Source organism: Diabrotica undecimpunctata, chromosome 7, assembly GCF_040954645.1.
Source record: "Diabrotica undecimpunctata isolate CICGRU chromosome 7, icDiaUnde3, whole genome shotgun sequence".
NCBI lineage: Eukaryota > Metazoa > Arthropoda > Insecta > Coleoptera > Chrysomelidae > Diabrotica > Diabrotica undecimpunctata.
The window spans coordinates 48,463,835-48,488,313 of NC_092809.1; the positions used below are offsets into that span (position 1 = coordinate 48,463,835).

A 24,479-nucleotide genomic window follows, 5' to 3' on the forward strand; every position below is an offset into this window, starting at 1 on the left:
CAAACCGAAAAATTGTCTACCGAGTTTCGAAAATAAATGTGAAACTCCAAGCTTTCATGTTTGTAATTGGTTCCATAAATTGTTTTGATAACGGCTATATCGAGCCCGCGTAGACATTAGCATTTGTTTTGAATTTCAAATGAAACTGAATATCTTAGATACCGACGCCGACGGCCAAAGCGTGTGCTGTATAATTTTCTCGGCGTTGTATGTTTTTGTTTAGACACGAAACTCACCGCACAAATTCCTTACTACTTTCATGGCGAACAAAAACGTCTCCAAATAAGGAAAGTGGCATAATTTAGGAGCGAGCGGAGTTTTCTAGAGTTGTAAATAAACCTCGCTATAAATATTTTATGAATTAGCAAAATAAAAATGAATATTACATAGAAGTTTAAGATAAAAATGAAACCTTGAATAGATTTGATAAAGGATATATTCGTATATTTAGATACTGTTACCTGATTTTTTAAAAATACGTTTACTAGTAATCAGAATACATTATTCTATATATTAATTTTATAATTAAGACACTTAAAGACTTGTTAATGTAATAAGCCAATGTCTATTTAGATTCATAGGTCGACTGGCCAGTGTCTATTCTGTCTTTTTTGACCTGTGGTTCAACAAGTAAATGGAGTCAAAAACAGAAAGATAGTATTAGATTAAATTTCAATGCAAGGTATCTGCCAGCCGCTTATATGTATTTCAACCTCATTAGGTATCATTAGAGCGCCATAGGCAGAGACTCTGATTCGAAATAAATCTCTGCCGTCATAGGACAATAATTATAAAAATAATAATTTACCGACGCTACAACGCCAATTTAATAACAATACTAGAAATCTTAAGATTCCCTACTTGGTTAAACTAAATTCAAATTTTTTATCACCGTGGCAAAAAATCTAACTAGAAGAATTAGTTTATTAAACCCAACACTAGAATTAACAACCAAAGTGATAACAAATAAATTGAATAATATTATAACACTAGCAGAAGAACAACAGGGTTTTAGGTCGGGAAGATTATGTATCGACGCTATATTTATAATGAGACAAGTGCAAGAGAAATCATTAGAATACAATAAACCAGAATATGTATATTTTGTGGACATTAAGAAGGTATTTCTCAGGTTAAATTAAAGGAAATTATCCATTTATTCTACGCAAGAGAGATACCTCTAGGAATAATCAAAACGATTGAAAATATCTATCAAAACAACACAATAAAAATGAAAGTAGAAGAAGAACTAACTAATCCTATTGAAGCTGGCTAGTGCTCTGTTATTTAATCTGATTATGGATAAATTAAAAAAAAATGTAAGAATTAAAAAAGGATACCAAATGGGAGAAAAACAACTTAAAATAATCTGCTATGCAGACGACGCAATACTACTCTCTCATAGTGAAGTTGATTTACAAGGTATACTGCACTAATTTAATTTAACCGCCAGAAAATTTAACATGTTAATTTTTTCAAAAAAGACAAAATGCATGGTTATAACAGCTAATTTACTAAGATGTAAATTGGAGTTGAAAGATCAGATAATAGAATAAGTGATGGAATTTAAATTTTTTTTTTTTTTTTTTTTTTTTTTTTTTTTTGGGAGGTGGAATCTTCTAAAAGACCGTCTGGGATTGGGTGTCAGCCCTTTACCCAGGTGTGTCGGATTCAATCTCTTACGCTTTAGCGCGTGACGAGCCCGGAACCGCTCTTAGCGAGAATATCTGGCCCGTCAGCCTTACTCTTAACTTCCCTCTGGCACTTTTCGCGTGCATTCCATGGATTTGATGGCCTCCCGGCCTCCCTCACCAGCACAAGGCTCGGGCGAGACTGGTCGGTGAAGCTACCGTCCTGCTCAATCCTCATTCTGGCGAGACAGCTTGGTTACCACCCCTTCCACATTGAAACTAACGAGTAGAACCAGTTGGCAATTAACAGTAACACCATTCATTCGTACTTTCATCAATTCAGTTCCGCATTCATACCCTCATTTACTAATTTTCGGGGTATCGGGACATCCGACGGGATTGGATGTAAAAAGTATTTTCCCGTCCCATGTCCCGCGGCCCCGACAATGAAATAAAATAAATAAATTAATAAATAAAAATAGATAAAAAAATAAGTTAAAAGTAATGTAGATAAAATAAAACTAAAAACAACAGCTAAAATTGGTATAGATAAGATATAGTTAAAACGAAAGTAACTTGAATAAATAAAATGCAATAAAATAAGTAAATAAATAACACACATTTTTAAAACAGTAAATAAATATAGCGGTCAATCCATCTGCAGCCGCCTCTCTTTCTCTTCCTTGTGCTTTATGGTTTTTGTAACAAAGGCAATGATCAGTTCGAAATCGTGCTTGCTGTCGATGGCTTTATCGATCAGCTCGTGAGGCTCGCCTAGTGGAGATCCCAGGCTCAGCTGCAGTTCGTTTCGCCCCGTGTGGTATGCAGGGCAGTCGAAAACAACATGCTGCGCATCGTCCACCACTCCACACTCAGGACATAGATCGTCTCCGGACCTACCGATTCTGTGGGTGTATTTCCGAAACGATCCGTGCCCCGTCAGAAACTGCGTGAAGTAGTAGTTGACGCGTCGATGCCGACACCCATACCACCTCACTACATCCGGGACCAGGGACCTCGTCCAGGCCGCCTTTTCGACTTCGGCTGCCCATTCCCTCTGCCACATCTCCAAGCTTCTGGCTCTTTCTTGTGGCCCTGAACCAACCGCCCCGTTGCCCCTCTGATACATTCGAGCTCTTTCCCTGGCCAGGATGTGCACGGGTACAGAACCAGCCACTACCTGTAAGGCAATGGTAGATACAGTTCTGTACGCGCTGCACACCCTGATCAGAGGTTTCCTTTGAGCCCTAAAGAGCATGTCCTTATATTTCTTCATCTGGAGGACCTCGTGCCACACGGGGGCCCCGTATAAGATGATCGAGAATATTGATTGTAACATAACTGATCTCTTCTGAGATCCGGGCCCCCCTATGTTTGGCAATAATTTGTTCAATGCTGAGGTCCTCCCTTCCGCCTTTCGACATGCTTCTTGGATGTGCTGCCCAAAGGTAAGTCGGTCGTCGAAAGTAATACCGAGATACTTGACTGTCCTTTGGGGTCTTATTTCGGAGCCTTGATATTTGAAAACCAAGTCATCCCTTTTCCTTGGTCCTCTCAGAATTATTATCTCTGTTTTGTCTACTGCTAATTTTAAGTCGTTCTTCTCGATCCACGCCGCGGTCGTGTTTATTGCTTTATTTACCTTTTCTGTTATGCCCCAATTCTTATCATCCTCAACCAATAGGGCTAGATCGTCTGCGTATGCTATCGCTTTGACTCCTTGTCTCTGCTTGTGAATTTCTAGTACCCCATTGTATAAAATGTTCCAGAGTAAGGGTCCCAGGACTGACCCCTGGGGTACTCCCGCGGTCATTTGTTTCTTTTTCTTCTTGGATATGCATACGGATCGTTCCGAAAGGTAGTCCTTTATTATATTGGACATATATTCCGGAGCCCCGCTTTCGACTACTCGGTCTACTATGAGGCCCCAGTTTGCTGAATTAAAAGCATTTTTTATGTCCAACAGAACAAGAACCACCCATCTTTTCTTGCTTGATTTGGCCGCGTTCCTTATCCAGGTCGCGGCGTCGATTGTCGATCTGCCTTTCCTAAATCCGTACTGTTGGTTGGATAAGACTCTCTCATCTTCCAACATGCCTTCCAGCCTCTTCTTGATAAGTCTTTCGTAGAACTTACCAAGGCAGTCCAGAAGGCATATTGGCCGATAAGAGGTCGGTGAATCGGTCGGTGAATAAGAGGTCGGAATTTAAATATCTAGGCATCACATTATCTAGCTACGGAAAGCTCGAAACAGAAGTGGAAGATCAAGTGAATAGAGCAAACAGAGCCGCAGGTTGCCTGAACGAAACAATATGGAAAAATAAAAATATCAGAAAATAAATGAAAGGCAGAATTTACAAACCAGTCATCAGTCTAATAATGACATACGCGGCAGAAACACAACCTGACACAGAGGGGACAAAAGGATATTAGAAACAGTAGAGATGAAAACACTTAGAAACATTGATAGGAAAACACTATAAGACAGAGCAGAGAAGTACAGATATACGACGTAGATGCAAGGTGGAGAACATCAAGGACGGGGTAAGAAACGAATGAGAACAAATAGAGTAGTAAAGACGGCAAGAGACTATAACCTTATAACTTGGGGTTATAAGGTTATTTTTTTGGTAATAAAGATAAAAGACTGGATTGGAGAAGGAAAAGAAAAAAAAAGGAAGAAAGAGAAATAAAACCCAGGCTTAAAAATTGGATCAAACGAGAGATAAAGAAATGGGGAGAAATTAGAGGCAAGTGATATTAATGGGAGGGAATTTAAGTGAAGGATGGTCAAGGTGGTTAACTAAAATTTAGTGAGTGAGAGAGAGATAGAGAAAAATAAGAGGATGAGACGAAAATATTCTGGGAATGGAGATCGGCTGGCTTTTCGTGCTGTGTAAGAATAAAATGGATGACGATAAAGAAACTACAGATAAAAACCGAAGATCACTGAAGAGGAAAGGAGTTGATAACAAAAAAAATGGGCGCCTGGAGTAAAGGTTTGTTGGAACTTCTACTCCGTTAATATTTCAGTGAGAGTGCTACAAAGTAGATAAACGATAAAAGTATGATTTAATCCTAAAAATTATTTAAAACCCAAGTAGCTGAGAGAGACCAGGTGTAGGTAAAGTAAAACGCAATATATACAATATGTGGTTTTATTCTAGAAAAATGTAAAAAAATGGCTTGATTATATAATATATAATATATAGAAATGTAAAATATATGATATACTCTTTTTTTTATAATGTTCCCTTTGTTTAAATCAAAAATTTTTATGATATACAAAAAGAAAACCTGAGTGATTCCATATCAAAACTTCAACAAAATACAGACATAAAATTTTGAGTGCTAGTGACTGAGCGCATACATGGTTGTACCATGAAAAATCATAGTTATTACAACACTTAATTAGCTTATTAAAAGTTTTTTATTTAATTATCAATGCTTAGGTTGATAAGTACTTATACCCCTTTACATGCACTCGGTGATGCAAAACAATATCGTGTAATGTATTAATTCAATTATATAAATAAAACGGTGAATATAAAATGAAATAAAGTTGATTTAAATCTTCATGGTTAATGTGAACTAAAGAAGAAAAATTTAAAACTTCAAATAGATTAGTTACTAACACTGACGTTAAAGTATTTACGTTGTTTAACCAAAAGTACAGTACATAAGAATGAATTAGAGACACTTATCTTAATGCAACTCCAGACAAGGAATAATTGCTACACAGTTTAATAACGACCATAAGCGATTAACTGCTCCAAATCGATGGTAGTTTGTAGGCCACTTACATCAATAAGATTTCCTTATGAAAATGGGTGATCGGTAAGGTTTACCTTCCAATTTCCTTATTTTTTGTTGTTCCTGAGGTTAATTTTATATAGGCTTACTTGTGTTTTTTCTATTTACTAAGTACGGCAGACGATTGTTTTCATGGTTTTATTAACTAGAGTTGGCTGAATTCTCATTTAAATATTTTCAAATCTTTATTTAATACATTTTATTAATCGTGCCTCTCGTCTGCCGGTTTTGTTTATTCAATCAACGGTTCTACTTAGTAACGTTTGTGTTTATTCCCATCTAGTTCTGCTTCAAATCGCTTGCCAACTAGCACTCATTTTCAAACAAGGCGTTCAGTTCAATATTAGTCCGTATAATTAGAGTTCTTTTTTTGCTCGATACATTAATTGATATGGAAGTGGCTAAGGTTACGGTAGCGTATTGCTACAAGACGGTTTCCCAATAGGTAGACGATCAGCTAGGAAGACCAGTTAAACGATGGAACGACAACTTACTGGAGGCACATTGAAAAACAGGCAGAATCATGTCTACATAAAAAGAAGAAGAAGAAGAAAAATTAAAATGTATAAATTTTTGGTAAGAACATTCTTAACATACGACTCAGAGACTTTGATACTTACTCAAAATATAAGACACTTTACTGTAACGTATATTTTGCTTACCACATAGGGTATTATTATAGGAGGTTGAAAATTGGGAACAGAAACTATTGAAGTGGAGATAGGGCAAATAAAATAAACGAAACTGTTGCGAACGGCTCGCAGAGTTTATTTGGAGTAGCTGGGTCGTGGATAACTGAATGGCAAGGGGGTTGAATTGGGGCAACTACAAAAAAGAAACAAAGGGGTACTTTCATGAATCTTCTGGAACAAATAGACAGACAAAACAATAAGAAGGACCTCCAGCTATTTAAAATAAGGGCGCCGCTTCGAGGTGCCAGTTTATAACGATTACAACAACTAGTTGTAACTATTGAAATAATTATTAGAAATGCAAAATATATCTTTTTAAATGAAACTCAAAAAAGGGGTTAGAGAGTAAGTTAAGAGAAATAAACAAAATGATTTAGGAAAAAGAATTAAACATTTATTGTTGTCTCACCATAAACAGTTACAAAAATAGACAATACAAAAATACTTTATTAATAGTCACAAAAGTAAATACAAAAATAACAAAGAGAAACACTTACTATGTCCTATCCGTTTACAAACTCTAGGAGTTGGAGATACTACAAAACTTACTATTGTTTCTGGGCTATAATTTATAGCAGAAATAAATTATTACAAATAAAACATCTTTTTAATTGATGAAAGCAATTATTATTAAAAATGTTTATTTTTCCTTTAAAATTTAAACACAAAAGTTACCTTGATTTCACTAAATTACTTTTGGAGGTGTAAACTAGACTTAACTGAAATTTCTGGGGGTAGAACTGGGCTTACACTTTCTGCCACACAAACAAATTCATCTCCATACAATAAATAGATATTCCGAAACGGCTTCTTAGGGACATAAAAATTTGAGGGGCCACTAGATACAAAGATACAAACTTTAACTGGGCTTCTTAAAAAACAGGAAGCTGGAACATGTGGATATCTTTCAAAACCTCACCCAAAACTGCACTGAACCATTAACTGCCACAATACACCACATATTTTCCATGAAAAGGGACGAAAAACAAGAAACATTACAAATTTGACGTAAAATTTGGACTCACACTAAAGTCAATCGCTCTTGACAACGCCTCAGCGAGAGTGTCGCAATTATCTTTCCGGCAAAACCTTCTCAGCGATCTAAATGGATGTTTATTTGAAACGCATATATCGAGCGGCTTAACGATCAAAGAATACTGAGGAAATACCCATCTGTGCAATACAAACAACTTTAAAATGGTTTATATCAACTCAGCGACGCAAAGAGGAATTGAAATACTTTGGTGTTTTAATACATATACGAGGGGATTTCAATATATACCAAGGAATTTTAAAATGCTACATTCCAATAAAGTCTTCATTTCTGGAAGGTGAAATGGCATAATTATATTTTTCTTCATGTATCAAAAAATGGCACCAAATGTGAGTACCGATTTAATTGTTGCTTAGTAAACTTTCACTATCGTATTTTGGGAATGCATTACATTTTTTTATTTTGGATTATTGCAAAGCTTCTCTTAAATGTTTTCAATTCCACAATGTGTACAATTCCACAAACTATTTTTTTAACTATCTAATGTATACTAATTAATGATGTACTATAATGTCAAGATGTCGATGTAGTAATTGTACATTTTAATTCAGAAGTTTTTCGTTCCTTTAATCCTGACATTAAATAAAGGAGTTGATAATTAGTTGTCTTTTGTTACTCAAGTTACTTTTATGTATTTGGAAGAACCATTTTCTGTTGTGGGTGCTGATGTTGATCCATCGATTATCATTTTCATTAAATTAATTAGTTGTATCGAATTGTATTGAGATTTCATGTCTTCATTCATGTGTTTCGAACCGTTTGCTAATAAGTAAAGTTAATATTTTGTAACAGCTGTTTATCAATTATTTCTTCATCTAGTTGATGCGTTGTATTGGATCGCCTTGAGATGAAATTAAATCCTGTGTGTTTGTTTTTATAGGCATTCTTTCCCCTTTCGAAATTTTCATTAATAACTCGTAAATCCCACAACATTTTATTAGTTTGATTGTAATTTAATCTGCGCAAATCTCTTTATATGACATTGTTTTTGTTCCTATCATTTCTTATTTCTTTTGTATATTCGTGATTATCTTCTATAGCGTTGAATAACTATTAGTAACACTTTTTCCATAATTAGTTATCAATATTAGCTGTTCGTTTTTTTATTGTGTGATTTTACATGATTGTATATTTCCAATGACATCGACCCATATATTTTCTTGTTTATGCAGCATTTTTTTAAATTGTAACTCTTCTTCTACACTATTACTTCTAAGTTTTTTTCTTCACCTGTTTTCGAATAAACGATATGATATAAAAGAAAAAAGAAAAAATAGTACATCGAAGAACATAAATATGAACCAGAGGAAAAAACAATGCAAGAAACGAATAGCTAATGACAGACAGCGAAGAGAAAATGCTGCTTTAAACAAAACAGGTATGAATTGTGGAACTCCAACAATCAATATTGTATTTCTATCTAAAATGTTAGGATAGCGGTTGGAAAACAATTACAAATATTTATGTAATTGGAATTAATATTAATGCCCAATGTGCTTGTTTGACGATGGCAGTATTATATTGTTTATTGTTTATCGTAGTTAATTAACCCAAATTGGGTTCACATAGTTTTGCAGATGGTATTACATTTTCATGGGAGTCATATTATCTAAAACTGAATGAAGAGTTATCGATTGTTAACAAAATTGAGCAATGCGTTTATTTAATAATACATCTGAATAGGTAAATGTGATGCTAATTTCTGGTAAAAAGTCCATAAACGAAGATAAAATTAAATAAATATTTACAAAATAATTTTCAAATATCATGCAAGGTAAAAATAATAAAATTTATTTTAGTATACTGTTGTGAATTTATTAATTGTTAAGTCTTTAATTTATAATGTCTTGTTCTTATCTTAATTCATTAAAAAGCACAATAACTGATATTTATTTATTTATCACTACATATACAATAATTTATTAGTAGGCGAGCGTAACAACAATATCGCGAGCGCGAATCTTCTTTATTAACTGTCCCTTCAATTAGAGTTCCGTTATTATATACCAGTGCCGTTATCTCGAAAAGTCTAAAACCTTCGATGGCGAAACGGTAAAGGCAAACTGGATTTCCCTCGCATCGGTTCGCCCTTATTCCGGAAGGTCATTCAGGTAAATCGAAGTCTCTCGTAAAATCTAAAACATATTAGCATTAGTCATCATATATTTTACAGTTATTTTTAGGCCAGGATAGTTATCGTAACAATACATTTTATATGATGAATATCACTTGAAAGAACTAAAGTGTCTTGCATAATTTTCAACATGGTTTTACATCTTCTACAACTTAGAAGTCTACAACTACAGCTCTTGCCAATTTCGTCAGCTTAGTGTTGGATACTTTGGACAGACGTGAGAAGGCATGTGGTTAATTTCTCGATTTGTCCAAGGCTTTTGACACTTTGGATCATAATTTGTTGCTAATAAAACTTGAGGGGATTGGTATTCGTGGTGTAGTTCTAAAATGGTTTACTTCCTACCTAGAGAATAGAAGACAAAAAGTAACGATAACATCTAATGAGCTTGTAAACTAATCAAACACATTGGATATCCATTATGGTATCCCTCAGGGTAATGTATTGGGTCCTCTACTTTTTATAGTATTTATTAATGATATACCTTTGGTAACTAATTTACTGACTGGGGTTAACATCATCAGTTATGCGGATGATACCAACATTCTAGTCACAGGAACGTCTGATCAAAATTTTCAAAATAAAACTACACAGATACTATCCACCATCAACAGTTATTTCTTATCCAACAAATTAGTTTTGAATGAAGAGAAATCAAAGTATATGGTTTTCACGTCAAATTATTATTATTATTATTATTATTTAATTATTATTAAACCATCAAGCCACTATAGAAGCAGCAATAGATAAAACAGACTGCACGAAGTTGCTGGGGGTACTTCTAGACAGTAATTGTAAATGGTCAAACCACATTTCTAATTTGAAATTTAGATTAAGTAGTGCATGTTATGCATTGAGAATTTTTTCACGTCTCTTTCATACATCAATATTAAAAACAGTATACTTTGCCCATTTTTACTCAATAGCCAAATATGGCATTGAAGTCTGGGGTTGTACCTCTGAATAAGAGCAGATATTCGTACTTCAGAAAAGAGCTATTAGGAAAATGTATAAAATGAAATTTAGAGATTCTTGTAGAGGCATCTTTAGACAAAACAATATTCTTACAATTCCTTTTCTGTATATATTTTCGTGTATAATGTATTTACATGGTAAAATTTATGAATTTAATAAATTTCAATTTAACCATGTTTATTCAACAAGATTCAGAGACAATCACTTTATGCTTCCACAACATCGTTCTGTTTTGTTGGAAGGTAGCACACATTATGCAGCCATAAGTTTCTTTAACAAATTACCAATAGATGTACGAATGAATTTACATCAGAGAAACTTTCGGAGGTGTGTACATCAATACATTTGTGAGCTAGAGCCATATTCTAAAAATAATGTTTTATCGTGTTTATTAATTTATATACTTTTAAGATGTATGTCTGTAACTTTGACTTATCTCATACATGTACTTTGTATAATGTCGCATGTGATCAATAAATTTGACTTGACTTGGTTCTTAACGTATTAACCCATGACTGGAGTTGCCATATGGCAACACTGGTATTGACGTACGAATCTTATTATTTTGAGGTTATGTTAGTTTGTTTTGTTTCCAAGAACGTGCCGGTCTGCAGAAAATAAGTGATTTGAAGATATACACCTAACAAAAACTTAATTCGTTGGTGTTTGTGAGATTTTATAGTCACCGTTTTTGATAGTTGTAAAAATGGATATAAGATTTCTGTAAGTAGCTCAATTTGTCAATTACTTCTGAATAACTATTACATCTAAGTGGCTAAAGTAACAATTATGCTCTAATAGAAAGGTCATTTTCCCTCTGTGAATATTTGACAACCCTTGAAAAAAAGCGATCTTTTACAATATTTTGTTTTTATTCATCGCGTTGCCATATGGCAACGCTAGTATCTACAGGCATCTTGTTTTTTCAGGCGGGGTTTCTCTCTACAAGAAGCTTTGAACATGGTTTACGAAGATGACGTCAACGTTAGAAATATTTATGTTGAGCTCCCAAATATTGGAGACCTCACTGATGAAGATTCTGGCGAGGAGGATGGAGGAGGATTCATCGACAATCTGTCTAGAAAACAGCTGGAAGCAAATGTTGAGGTGCAAATGTATGGCGAAGAAGCAGACAAGGAGGATAACGACATCGAAGAAGATGCAGTTCAAGCGATGGATATTTCCCAGGAAAGCAGCGGAAGTTTCATCCCACAAACTACCTCTCAAGTGAAGAAAATTGAATACGAGTCCCTAAATTGGATAACGGTCGACAATGCCGCTAGTTTCCCAGAATATAGCTACGAACCATTCAATAATGAAGCCATCGATGAAAGGGACAAATATTACAAGATCAGACCCTTAGCTGACTATTTACAGAAAAAATATAAAGAATATTACGTCCCTGAAGGCGAATTAAATTACGACGAATCTATGGTGAAATACTTTGGACGCCACTCATGTAAACAGTTCCTAAAAGGAAAGCCGATTCGTTTCGGATACAAAGTTTGGTGTCTCAACACTAAAAGTGGGTATCTTGTAAGCTTCAACATGTACCAAGGAACCGATCCCAAAGCAAATAATCATTATTATAAAGTTTTTGGAGCATGTGCGGCTCCATTCGTCACAATGCTCGATGAACTGCCTAATGATAAATCAAGATTACCCTACAAATTTTTCTGCGACAATTTATTTACGAGCCTCCACCTTTTGAAACATATAAAGGATCGTGGCTATAGCCTTACCGGAACAATACGGGAAAATCGCATTCCCAAAAACTGCCCTATAGAATCGAAAGCTAATATGCAGAAACGCAAAAGGGGTGATGTAGAGTCGATTCTCGAGAGAGAAACTGGTATTATAGTTGTAAGATGGTTGGATAACAGCGTAGTAAGTGTAGCGTCAACATGTTATGGGGTGGAACCACAATCGCTCGTGAAAAGATATTCACAAGCTGAAAAGAAAATCATCCAGGTTCAAAGTCCATGCCTGATTGGTAAATATAATAATGCAATGGGGGGCACCGACCTAATGGACGAAAATATAAACCGCTTTAGAATAGGAATGAGGGCAAAAAAATGGTACTGGAGCTTGATTACCTGGATGCTAGATGCGAGTATACAAAATGCGTGGGTGCTACATAAAAAATCCGGCAACAAGTTGACACAGTTAGAGTTTAGGCGTGAAATTGTGCAAGCCTATCTGACCAAATACGGAGTGCCTGCAAAACAAGGTGGCCGACCGTCTAGTTCACTCTCAAGTCGTTCCTTTCATAGAGTATCTGATGATATTAGATACGATGGAGTTGGGCATTTACTGGAACCAGTACCAAATAAAAAGAAAATTAGGTGTGTAGGTGAAGAATGCAGGTCGATCATGAGAACAAGATGCGCTAAATGTGAAGTAGGTTTGTGCACAAAGTGTAATGTTAAATTTCATACACAGCTATAAAAAGTTTTTTGCCGATTATCTCTCAATTTCATAGAATATTTTTTACTTTTATTTAATTCGGTTAATGTAGCCATAGGAACCAAGCGTTGCCATTTGGCAACAGGCAATATTTTTAGGTTTTAATATATTTAATAATTATTTTTGTCTTTTTCTAAGTAAGTTTTGTCCATTCATAAGAGTTATTTGTATTATTTATGTAAAATAAAGATTTTCGAAAACTTCGTCCTTCATGGGTTAAGCTACAGGTCAGCCGATAATGTAGAAACCATGTCTCATGGAAGGCTAGTAACGATACGTCTTTATAAACTTCTAAAACTCATAAAGCAACAAGTTGTTACCTTAACAGTTAATAGTAATGTATTGCCAGTTTAACTATACAGATAATGATAATTCCAAATAGTTTTGTTGTTTTTGTATTAAATACATACCGATTTGATCCTAATTGATTTAAAAAAAAAAATTTTAATAACAAAATAACGTGACTTTTGCAAGTAAAAAATGATACATGCTAACTGGAAAAATGTTTTTATTACTATAATATATTGCGAGGAAAAATAAAGTAAATAATAAATCTCTACCCAACTGTTTTGAAGTTTGAGGATTTTAAGTAAAGTTTATAATTTCATGTAACAAAATTTGCACACATTTACACAATCATTTGCTTTGAAGTTAAAACATATAACATAAAACATAAATCATCAAATACCTCCATAAACCCATTGACACAACACTGATAGATTCTATAGGTTTAATGAAGTTGTCACATGTCAGAATCAATATTTAGACACATATATTCTACGGCCATGTTGATGTAATGCCATTTTAATTTTCATCGAATCGTGATATAACTAATCTGACAACGATCGTTAAAGGACTTATTACGAAACCATGCCCGTTGTGTTTAATGACGTGTTTGGACATAAAATTTTAATGAATATGCCTCCGATGTTACGCAATTACATTATTGTTACATAAAAAGTGATATATGGGCGTGCATTGTCAATAGTATGTTTCCACATTACTGAAAAGCAGATTGTATTGTTCGTGTTTCAATGTGGTGTATATGATAGTATAGTGTAAATGAAAGAAAATATTTGAGATTAAAAAACACTTATTTTGACAATGTTGACTTCGTATTCTGTGTTTTTCACCATCTTATTAATTATTCAAATATATCCAAAGATTTCTGTGTTTCTGATAATGGGATTAGAGATTGGCACTTTCAGAAAACTTAAAAATGGTTTATTGTAAGAATCAATACTTGTACCACATCGTTTTTAAACTTTATAGTGCAAATGTGCTAAAAACAACATCAACAAAGTTAACAATGTTTGGTTACACATAAGAAGCCAAATCAATTATTACTAAAGATCTCGAATTTATGAAAAGCCTCTATGAAAAAAAATAAAAACTTATTACATCCGGCTAGGATTAATACCTAAAGCTCACAAAAGCTCTGTTCAACTTTAGAGCAGACCACTCCAGCGACCTACAAATACTCAGACTAACAGAGTACATAACAGCCAGCTTAAATTAATATCTCTAACATTGAAGTAATCTGTTTTTACCTAAATAACAAACTGACTGACAAACTGATAACAAACTGACTGACAAACTGATAGATTCCCAGAAATAGAAAGTGAACTAAAGGATATAAAATGGGATATCCTTGGTATATGCGAGACCAGAAGAAAAAGTGATGAGTATATAATACTAAAAAATGGCACACATTTTATGCATAAAGGTGGCGAATACACGGGAGTGGGATTCTTGGTAAAACAAAGCCTCACACAGTGTATCGAAAAATTCAAGCAAGAGTAGCATATCTCATCATCAGGATTAATAAAAGAACCACTCTGAAAGTGATCCAAGTGTACGCTCCGACCAAAAGCCACGACGATAAAGAAGTAGAAATATTTTATGATGAAATAAGAACAGCTATAGATACAAATAAAGCAAATTACGAAATACTATTAGGAGATTTTAATGCTAAATTGGGCAAAAAAGAGGAAGATTACGAACATTTAATTGGTAACAATGGCTACGGGAAAAGAAACGATAGAGGAGAAATGCTTCTCAATTTCATGAATGAACATAACATGTACTCAATGAACTCCTTTTTCAATAAAAAACCAAGCAGAAAATGGACATGGATGAGCCCCGATAAAAAGACAAAGAATGAAATAGATTATATCTTAACGAAGAATAGAAACCTAGTAGAAGACGTATCAGTATTAAATCAGTTTGACCTAGGAAGCGATCATAGACCAATAAGAACAAAACTAATAATTAACAAAAAACTAGAAAGAAAAAAAATACATGAAAAAAGATACAAATGGACATCTGAAGAAATCAAAAATAGTGAATTTAATAAAAAGATAGCGCATGCATTAAATCAAGTTAGCATGCAGCAGATAAACTCCAATGATATTGATGATTTGAATAACCTTATTACCGAAACAGTGAATACAAGCCTTCTGTAACTGAAAAACCAAAAACAACATTCAATGAATTAGACAAAGAAATATTACAACAAATAAAAAGAAGGAAGATCTTAAATAAATCTAACAAAAGGGGAACCGACGAATATAGAGAACTTAATAGGCAGATTAGAAAATGAATTAGACAACAAAAAAGAAAAGAAAACGAAAAATTAATAACAACAACTATTGAAAAAAATAAGAGTATAAAATGCCTCAGACCGACACTAGGACGACGTCAGATGATATCATTAATGGGTAAAGACGAAAATGAAATCACAACTAGAGAAAACATACTGACACGAATAGAAGAATTTTACACAGAACTTTACAGAACACATCAACAAGATGATGAGATGAGACCAGCATGGAAATTAATAAAAAATGTTGGATCAGAAATAATGCCAAAAGTAACAATTTCAGAGGTAACTACAGCATTGGAAAATATAAAGAGAAATAAAGCTGCAGGAGAAGATAATATTACCACAGATATGATATTAGAAGGAGGTAAGGAACTAATTGCAATTGTAACTAAGCTTGTGGACAGTTGTTTACATCAGGGCAAAGTCCCTAAGAGCTGGAACAACTCTAAAGTAATCTTATTACACAAGAAAGGTGATAGTCGAAAATTGGAAAACTACAGACCCATCAGCCTACTGTCACACCTGTTTAAAATACTCACCAAAGTCATAACTACTCGACTAACAAGGAAATTAGACGAATACCAACCATATGAACAGGCAGGTTTAAGAAAGGCTATTCAACTTTCGATCACCTGTTAACCACAAAAATATTAATAGAAAAATGTAACGAATACAAGTTTAGAGTTTTCGATACCATAGAACACACGGCCGTAATAAACGCAATGCAAAATTGTAGAATAGACAACAGATATATTAACTTAATAAAAGAAACTATGAACCAAGCTACAGCTACATACTACCTAAATGAAAATGAACACACGAACCCTGTACCATTAAACAGGGGAGTCAAACAGGGAGATACTTTATCACCCAAACTGTTCACCATAGTTTTGGAGGACGTTTTTAAAAACCTAAATTGGAAATATAAGGGAATAAACATCAATGGCCGCTACCTCAGTAATCTACGATTTGCAGATGACATAATCCTGATAGCTACTGACCTACAAGAAATGCAAACCATGCTTTTAGAACTACATACCGAATCTTCTAAAATAGGACTGAAAATGAATTTAAACAAAACAAAAGTCATGCACTCCGAAGACACCGTGACAATAATAAACGATAAAGTTATAGAAAAAGTTGAAGAATATATATACTTAGGACAAAAAATAATACTAAATAGGGAAATTCAAACTATAGAAATAAAAAGAAGAAGAAAGTTAGCTTGGGCAGCATTCGGTAAACTGAACTATATACTCAGAAATCAACAAATTCAATTACATCTTAGATCTAAAGTTTTTGATGCATGCATTATTCCGATATTAACTTATGCGGCACAAACATGGACAATCACAAAAAAGAATATGAATATACTTAGAGTTACTCAACACGCGCTGGAAAGAGCAATGCAAGGTATATCACTTAAGGACAAGAAAACAAACACATGGATAAGACAGAAAACCAAAGTCACCGATGTGGTGCAAAAATCATTAAAGTTGAAATGGGAATACGCTGGACATGTAGCTAGGAGCGATCTAAACAAATGGCACAGATCAATTTTAACCTGGAGACCATACCAACACAAAAGACCCAGAGGCAGACCTCCTATGAGATGGACAGATGATCTGAAAAGGACTGCCGGGAAAAATTGGCTACAAGTAGCGTACAATAAAAAACAATGGAAAGGAAGACTTGAAGAGGCTTATGTTCAGATGTGGACGTGAATGGCTAGACGAAGAAGAAGAAGAAGAACAAACTGACACAAAAAGAAACTTAAAGCGCCCATAGATGGTCAACTTGTTCATCAATTGTGTTGTTAACTTGCCCTGTTAAATATGTAAGTGTGCGTCTGTAGGAAGGTTGTGGTTAATATTTTATATCGGGGCGATGGTTGAAGTGCAAATAAATCGTTTAGATATTTTTTGGTGGACAGAGCCTAATGTTGGCAACCGTGTTGAAGCATCTGTAGGAAAGTTGATAACAAGGTTATTAAAATAAGTTGAAAACTTGTTAAACAGTTGGTTACACGTTTTTTATAGGTTATTTAAATTTGATTCATAATCGATTGTACAAGAATTGTTCAATAAATACGACCACCATATCTAACAATCAAATTTGGGATAATTTATTTGAGACATTCAGGGAACTGACACTGACTATGCTCTCTAAAGTGAAGTCCAAAAATTTTAAGGATAAAAAATGAATACAAGGAATAAACTTTTAAACTTATTAAAAATATGAGTTAAATTCAAGTCATGACAGTCTTAGGAAAAGTCTAACAAATATTAGAACGTGTAAAAAAAAGTAACCAAATACTTATTTCATTAAAATAAGTGAATTTTTCTTTGTCCTTTTTGCATTGGCAGTAGGATTTCTCGTGAGAGATGGATTAGGAATCGTTCAAGTATTACGTAACGCAATTTAGGGAAACGGATCTTATAAAACATTACAGTGTGTTAAAGGGGCGGAAAAGAGGTTCGAACAACTCATTACTTAAATAAAACATTGTGAAATTAAAATCTCCCAAGTTGGTAATCCTTTTCGTGTATATTGTACGGGGACTTCCTCGATTGTATTGTACAATATTATTATTTTATTTTTTTTTTAAGCTTTTTACGCCATTTTGCTCATTTTTTGAAAACAAAAAAAAACAAAAAAATACTGTCGGCTTATGATCAATGGAATGCAGATGGATGTTCAGATATGGAAGAATTTAAAAAAGGAAAAACATGTTCAATATTCAAAAGTAAGTTTGTGAAGTGGCTGGCCTGTATAATAAGAAAAACACTACTACTCTAGTTCTAGTAGAAAATGAAGGAAAACTATCACTAATATACAAGAAATACTTGAAACATGGGGTAATTATATAACTGAATTGTTTCCAGATGACAGGCCAAACATACAGAGGAATTTAAATTAAAAAGGACTGAAATTTTAAAATCTTAAGTTCTTAATGCAATAAAATCAGCAAAAAATTAAAAAAGCAACTGGACCAGACAACATCCCAGCTGAACTCTTAAAAATGATCACATTACGGTACGGACCCATATTACGGTAAGAGTAGATAATTGTTAGTTGTATATGTAAATGTAAATGTAGGAAATTATTTTCACTTATCTACTTTTATTACTATTACTGTTACTGTATTTTAATGGAAATAAGCCATAATTTAAGTTTAAAATAAGTTTATTGACGTTTCAATTTCTACTTTATAAATCGTTCCCAAAATACAAACATTAATATATTAAACAAATTTTATTTAATTAGTTATTATTTGTGTTTTGAGAACGATTTTCGAAGTGGAAATTAAAACGTCGATAAGCTTTGTTATAATAGTAATTATCTCTGGAAAATGTATACAATTACCGGTAAAAGTAGAAAATAAAGGGTTTTTAAAGAATATTTCCTACATTTATCGTCGACTCTGGTAATTGTATACAATTACCGGTAATTGTGTACAACTTCTAGATTATCTACTCTTACCGTAACATATATACTACTGGTGAAGTACCTAAGGAATGGTTGAAGTATGTTTTTATAGCAGTTGCGTAGAAACAGCGGGAAAAATCTGAGGAGCCATACATATTTAAAAAAAATTCTACGCAATATTCTTAAAAGAATAAGAACTGATTGCTAAAGAGACCTAGATAAAGTACATTCAACCAACTTACACCTCTAAACGATTAAAGGAATTCGCAGAAAACCTTTCGTTGTAGTGTAGTAGTAGTGTACTGTAGTAAAAGGCACGGTCAACTGCACTGGTGTTCTTCATAATGTTTAACACTTTGCTAAATTTTAGGTATAAAATAAATATATGTGTCATTAACCCGTTGTTCATAGTTTTGTATATTTTCTTACATTTTTTTTAATAAATAGTATTCCTGCATAATGTTATTTAACGTAAATTTCTTTCACCTACTTGTTTAATAAATTTCTTCTGGAACAAATACTACCGTGGTAAGGATAATTGGTATTCAAAGTAGATATACAAACTACTAAAATATCACTTTTAATTTTTGTTAAAAACTACTCGGAGTAAACTAGAACATTTTGACAATTTAAATACTGGTGGTTAGATTGATCATATGTCTGTTAGAGTGTACCGTTTTTGAGAAGTATGTGATTAGGGGTTAAAGTTAATGTTTTGGTGAATATATTTAACTTTTTATTTTCAAATGAAAATACTTGTACTAGAAATAAAATAATTGTGGGAAACATTTTAATTTGTTTATATACGGTTTCCGACCATTTGTAACTTTTACCAAACCTAATTAAATTACAATCGGCATTCCTAATGGTCATTATGCTAATTTGCTTAATGTGTTTAGGATCTTTGTAAGCGGTTATATTATATTTTACCTCTGAAGCACAACAGTGAGAAAGTTTCTGTCATATTAATCTAAACTCAGTATATTGTAATTTAAACGTGTAGTTTCAAGTGACCATCATACCTAGACGTAAGTTGGATATTGATGAATAAATTGTAAATGTACATAAATACTTTACCATGAAAAGAGACAATGGGGGACCTTTAAAGTCCTTATTATGTAAATCAGCGCGTTTGTGTCGCACTCGGGATAAGTGAAAGTAAGCTAAAAACTGTAATGAAGACTGTCAGAGATTCTCAAGAAGATCTTAATTTGACTGAGTATCACGAAGACAAGGAAACAACTCGTTAACATTCTAGGAGCATTGACTTACCTGATGGAGAAAAATTTGAAATTTGCAGTGTTTTTTATTACATGTGTGAAAACAATCCACATGTCAGTTTAGATACTTTAGTGGCCAAAATAAGAGAAAGATAAGTTTCTAAAATTAAGAGGACTAGCCTTTGGAAAGTGTTAAGAGATTTAGGATTTAAATTCAAAAAAGAAAATAATAGGTTACTTTTATGCGAAAGGAGTAGTGTTGTTCACAAAAGAATTAAATTTTTGAGAGAATATACAAGATTTAAATCTGAAAATGCAACATTCGTATAATTAGATGAAACATGGATATTTGAAAAGGGTGGAATTAAAAAAATTTGGCAAGACGACAGCATTAAAACATTAGGATACACATATAGCGAAGGCAAAAGACACAAAAAAATAGAAAACGCAGATTTGATTTTTTCTTCAAAATCAAAATCTGCTGATTACCATGAAAACATGGATGCAGATATGTTTGTTAAATAACTTGAGGAAAATCTGTTTACTAATCTGAGTAAACCATCAGATATAGTTTTAGATATTGCAACTTACCATTCGGAGATTTTGGTGAAACAACCAAAACATTCGTGGAACATACCGAGCATAAAACATTGGTTAGTTAAAAATAATATCAATTTTAAGGAATAAGCCTTAAAAGCAGAGTTACTGGAAATTTAGAAACGTAATGAAAAACAACAGTTTATATAGTTGACCAAATTGTATTTAGTTATGGACATCAAGTACTACGGTTACCGCCATATCACTGCCAGTTTAATCCCATCGAACACATCTCGGGTATAATGTCAAACGTACTATGATAATCACGTTGGATACAGTGGATACAGTGACGGTGCAGTAAGGGAAATGTGACAAGAAGCTCTTAAAACTGCAACTCCAGAAATATGAGCCAAAACTGTAAATAAATGTAAAAAATTAATAGAAGAGTGGTGGATCCGGGAAAATAAAATTAGTAAAATTAATCCAGTGATTATATATACATCGGTTTAGAACGTCTTTCGACGTTGTCCGATTGTTTACGCCGTGTTGCCATTCTAATCTGGGTCTTCCTCTTTTCCGTCGACCTATCGGTTGCCATTCTATTACTTTTTTGGGGAGTCTTGATGCTGGCATCCGTTTAACATGCCCATACCACCTTAATTGTTTCTTCTCTATATCTTGAGTTATATTTCCTTCTATTCCCATACGTTGTTTTATTACATCATTTCTGATTCGGTCTCGTCTGGAAATACCTAAAGATCTTCTCATTGCATCCATCTCTACTGATTCTATTCGCTTTTTGTTCTTTTCACTAATTCTCCATGTTTAAGCGCCATAAAGAAGAGTAGTTTTAATCATGGTCTCATATATATTAAATTTCCTTCCTTTCGTTATCTCTTTACTCCACAGTATACCATTGAGACATCCTAAGACTTTCTTTGCTTGAGTGATTCGTTTTTCTATCTCCCGTGTATCAGTTCCTGTATTGTCAAAGGCAACACCCAAGTAGTCATAGCTCTGACAGCAGGAAATATGTTGTCCATTTTCGAGGTCTATGTTATCTGACTCGTTTCCAATACAAAGATATTTGGTTTTTGTTGTATTGATATTCATTCCCCAGTCGTTATATTCTTCTATCAGTTTTCTTAGCATGTACTGCATGTCTTCCCTGTCGGTCGCTAGCACTACCTGGTCATCAGCAAACTGGAGTGTATATATATATATATATATATATATATATATATATATATATATATATATATATATATATATATATATATATATATATATATTCATTGCTAAGCTCTATACCCATCCTATGTACCTTTCTTTTTCATCTTTCCAATGCCGATGCAACATATATCTTGAATAAGGTTGGTGAGATACAGCATCCCTGTTGCAAGCCTTTTGTAACCAGGAATTCTTCCGTTAGATATTTTCCTGTTTTTATCTGTGCCTTTGAGTCTCTATATAGTTCTTGTACAGCATTTATCAATATGTGGTTGATGTTAGATCTTTTCAACGTTGTCAACATCCAGTGATTATATATTTACATAATGATAGCGGTAGTGAATTTAGTGACGATAATAATAGGTTAACCATTATATTTATACATTCATTATTAGCCAAATAAACAATAATAAAATTCCATCTGAATTTTTGCTTCTCATTTTATACAAATTAATTCTAACTGATAATACAGGCAAAAATATTCTAAACAAAGTAAGTAATTAAAAAGATTATGGAAAACTTCAGTGCAGTTTCCCATGCCTTTTACTACAATGAAAGGTTTTCTGCGAATTACAATAATTGTTTAGAGGTGCAAGTTGGTTGAATGTACTGTAAAACCTAGTTTAGATTTAGGACCACGCTGGGTACCCGTTAGACACTTTTTAGCTTAAATGTACTTTTTCAAAAATGCAGTGACACACGTAAATATGTTTATATTGCTTTTATCGATTACGAAAAGGCTTTCGATAGGATAAAGCCTGGAAAGCTTTTGAACGTAAAGAACCAAAGACATTGATGGTAGTGATCTAGAAAATATATATATATATATATATATATATATATATATATATATATATATATATTGGAAGCAGTCATATGAAACGATGGGAGATTAAATAATTAATGTTACATTACAGAGGCATTAGACAGGGATACATTCTTTATCCAGAAATAAAGACTGGAGTAAAAATCTATGGTAAACTAAATAATAATCTTAAATAATCTGACGACACTGTTATCTTAGGTGATAGTCTCCAGGATCTTCAAGGGTTGTTGCATTGCAAAAAACGGCAGGAAGAGAAATTGGTCTAACAACTAATGTTTTAAAATTTAAAATGCCACAAGAAAATAGCTTCAGAACAAAACTAATGTTTTTAAGACAAAATTTATGATATCTAGTTGCCAACGTCAAGCCACTCCTTCCTTACAGATAGATCAACAAAACATTAAGAGAGAAAAGGGAGAAGAGAAATATTTACTCACTTTAAATATCTGCGACGCTACATTACAGACCAACTAGACCCAAGTAAAGAGATAAAGTGCAGAACTCGAACAGCTCGTACAATGTTTCTAAGAATAAAATCATTCTCTTGTGACCACAGTTTTACCCTAACATTACGTCAAAGAATGATCAAATGGTTTATTTGGACAGTGTTGTTACGTGGCACCATCAGATCATTCACCTTTCTTCATAGATCTACATAGTCAAATTCGTAACTGTCCTAAACATTTAACACTTTCTAATAAAAGAACAAACTGAAATAGATATAGAGAAGAAATAAAAACTTCCATTAATCTGAACTTTTACTGAGGGTATTTTGTTCAACGGAAATAGCATTAATAATATTAGATATGCGGACGATACGGTCATATTTGCAAGTGACATGGAAGATCTACAGTACATAATACAATATGTATACAATGCATGTGAAAGGTACGGACTGCAAATGAATCTCAAGAAAACGAAATCAATGATATTCTCAAAAAAATCACAAAATGTAGATAACCTGATCATAAATAATACAACGATCGAAAGAGTAACAACATATAAATATTTAGGAACGTGGCTAACCGGAGATGGAGATCAAACAAAAGAAATCAGATCTAGAATAGAAATGGCAAGAAACACGTTCATAAAATTGAGGAACTTACTTTGCAACTGTAACCTTAATCTAGAGATCCGCACAAGAATGCTACGTTGTTACGTTTTTTCTACTTTACTATACGGCATGGAAGCGTGGACAATAAAACAGTCTGAAATCAAAAAATTAAACTCCTTTGAGATGTGGTGCTACAGGAGAATCCACAGAATATCGTGTACTGAAAAAGTAACTAATACAGAGGTGTTACAAAGAATGAAGAAAGAATGTGAAGTCATAAAAACTGTTAGAATTAGAAAGATTCAATATCTGGGTCATATAATGAGGGGCGAGAAGTACGTATTACTTAGATTAATTATGCAAGGGAAGATACAAGGGAAGAGAAACCCAGGACGACGCAAAATATCCTGGCTAAGAAATTTGAGAGAGTGGTTCGGTTGCAGCTCATTAGAATTATTCAGAAGCGCGGCCAATAAAATTAAAATAGCGATGATGATTTCCAACCTCCGATAGGAGAAGGAACCTGAAGAAGAAGAACATATCGAGGATACGTCATTTATGTTTTAAAAATAACAAACATATAAAATCGGAATTTGGGTTTATTGAAGGTAAACTAAATGCACGATCAAATACTTACCATGTCGGGATAGTATTATGAGGTTTTTTTCCTGGTTTTTCCCTCATAATTTACTATGGAATCACTAACAGGAGATTTTTACTGTCATCATGGCATGTGGTTGTCTTTTTAAAGACGGATTACATGCTATGACTTTTTTTGACAAATATTCTCAAGTTAAAGTTGATTTCTTGTAA

At 33.4% G+C, this 24,479-nt stretch overlaps 1 protein-coding gene across 1 annotated transcript in view; it reads left to right on the plus strand.

Annotated features, from left to right (window-relative positions):
- dysc (whirlin protein dyschronic) overlaps positions 1 to 24,479 on the plus strand; it is an 832,089-nt gene that overhangs the window by 26,056 nt on the left and 781,554 nt on the right. The window lies entirely within an intron of this gene.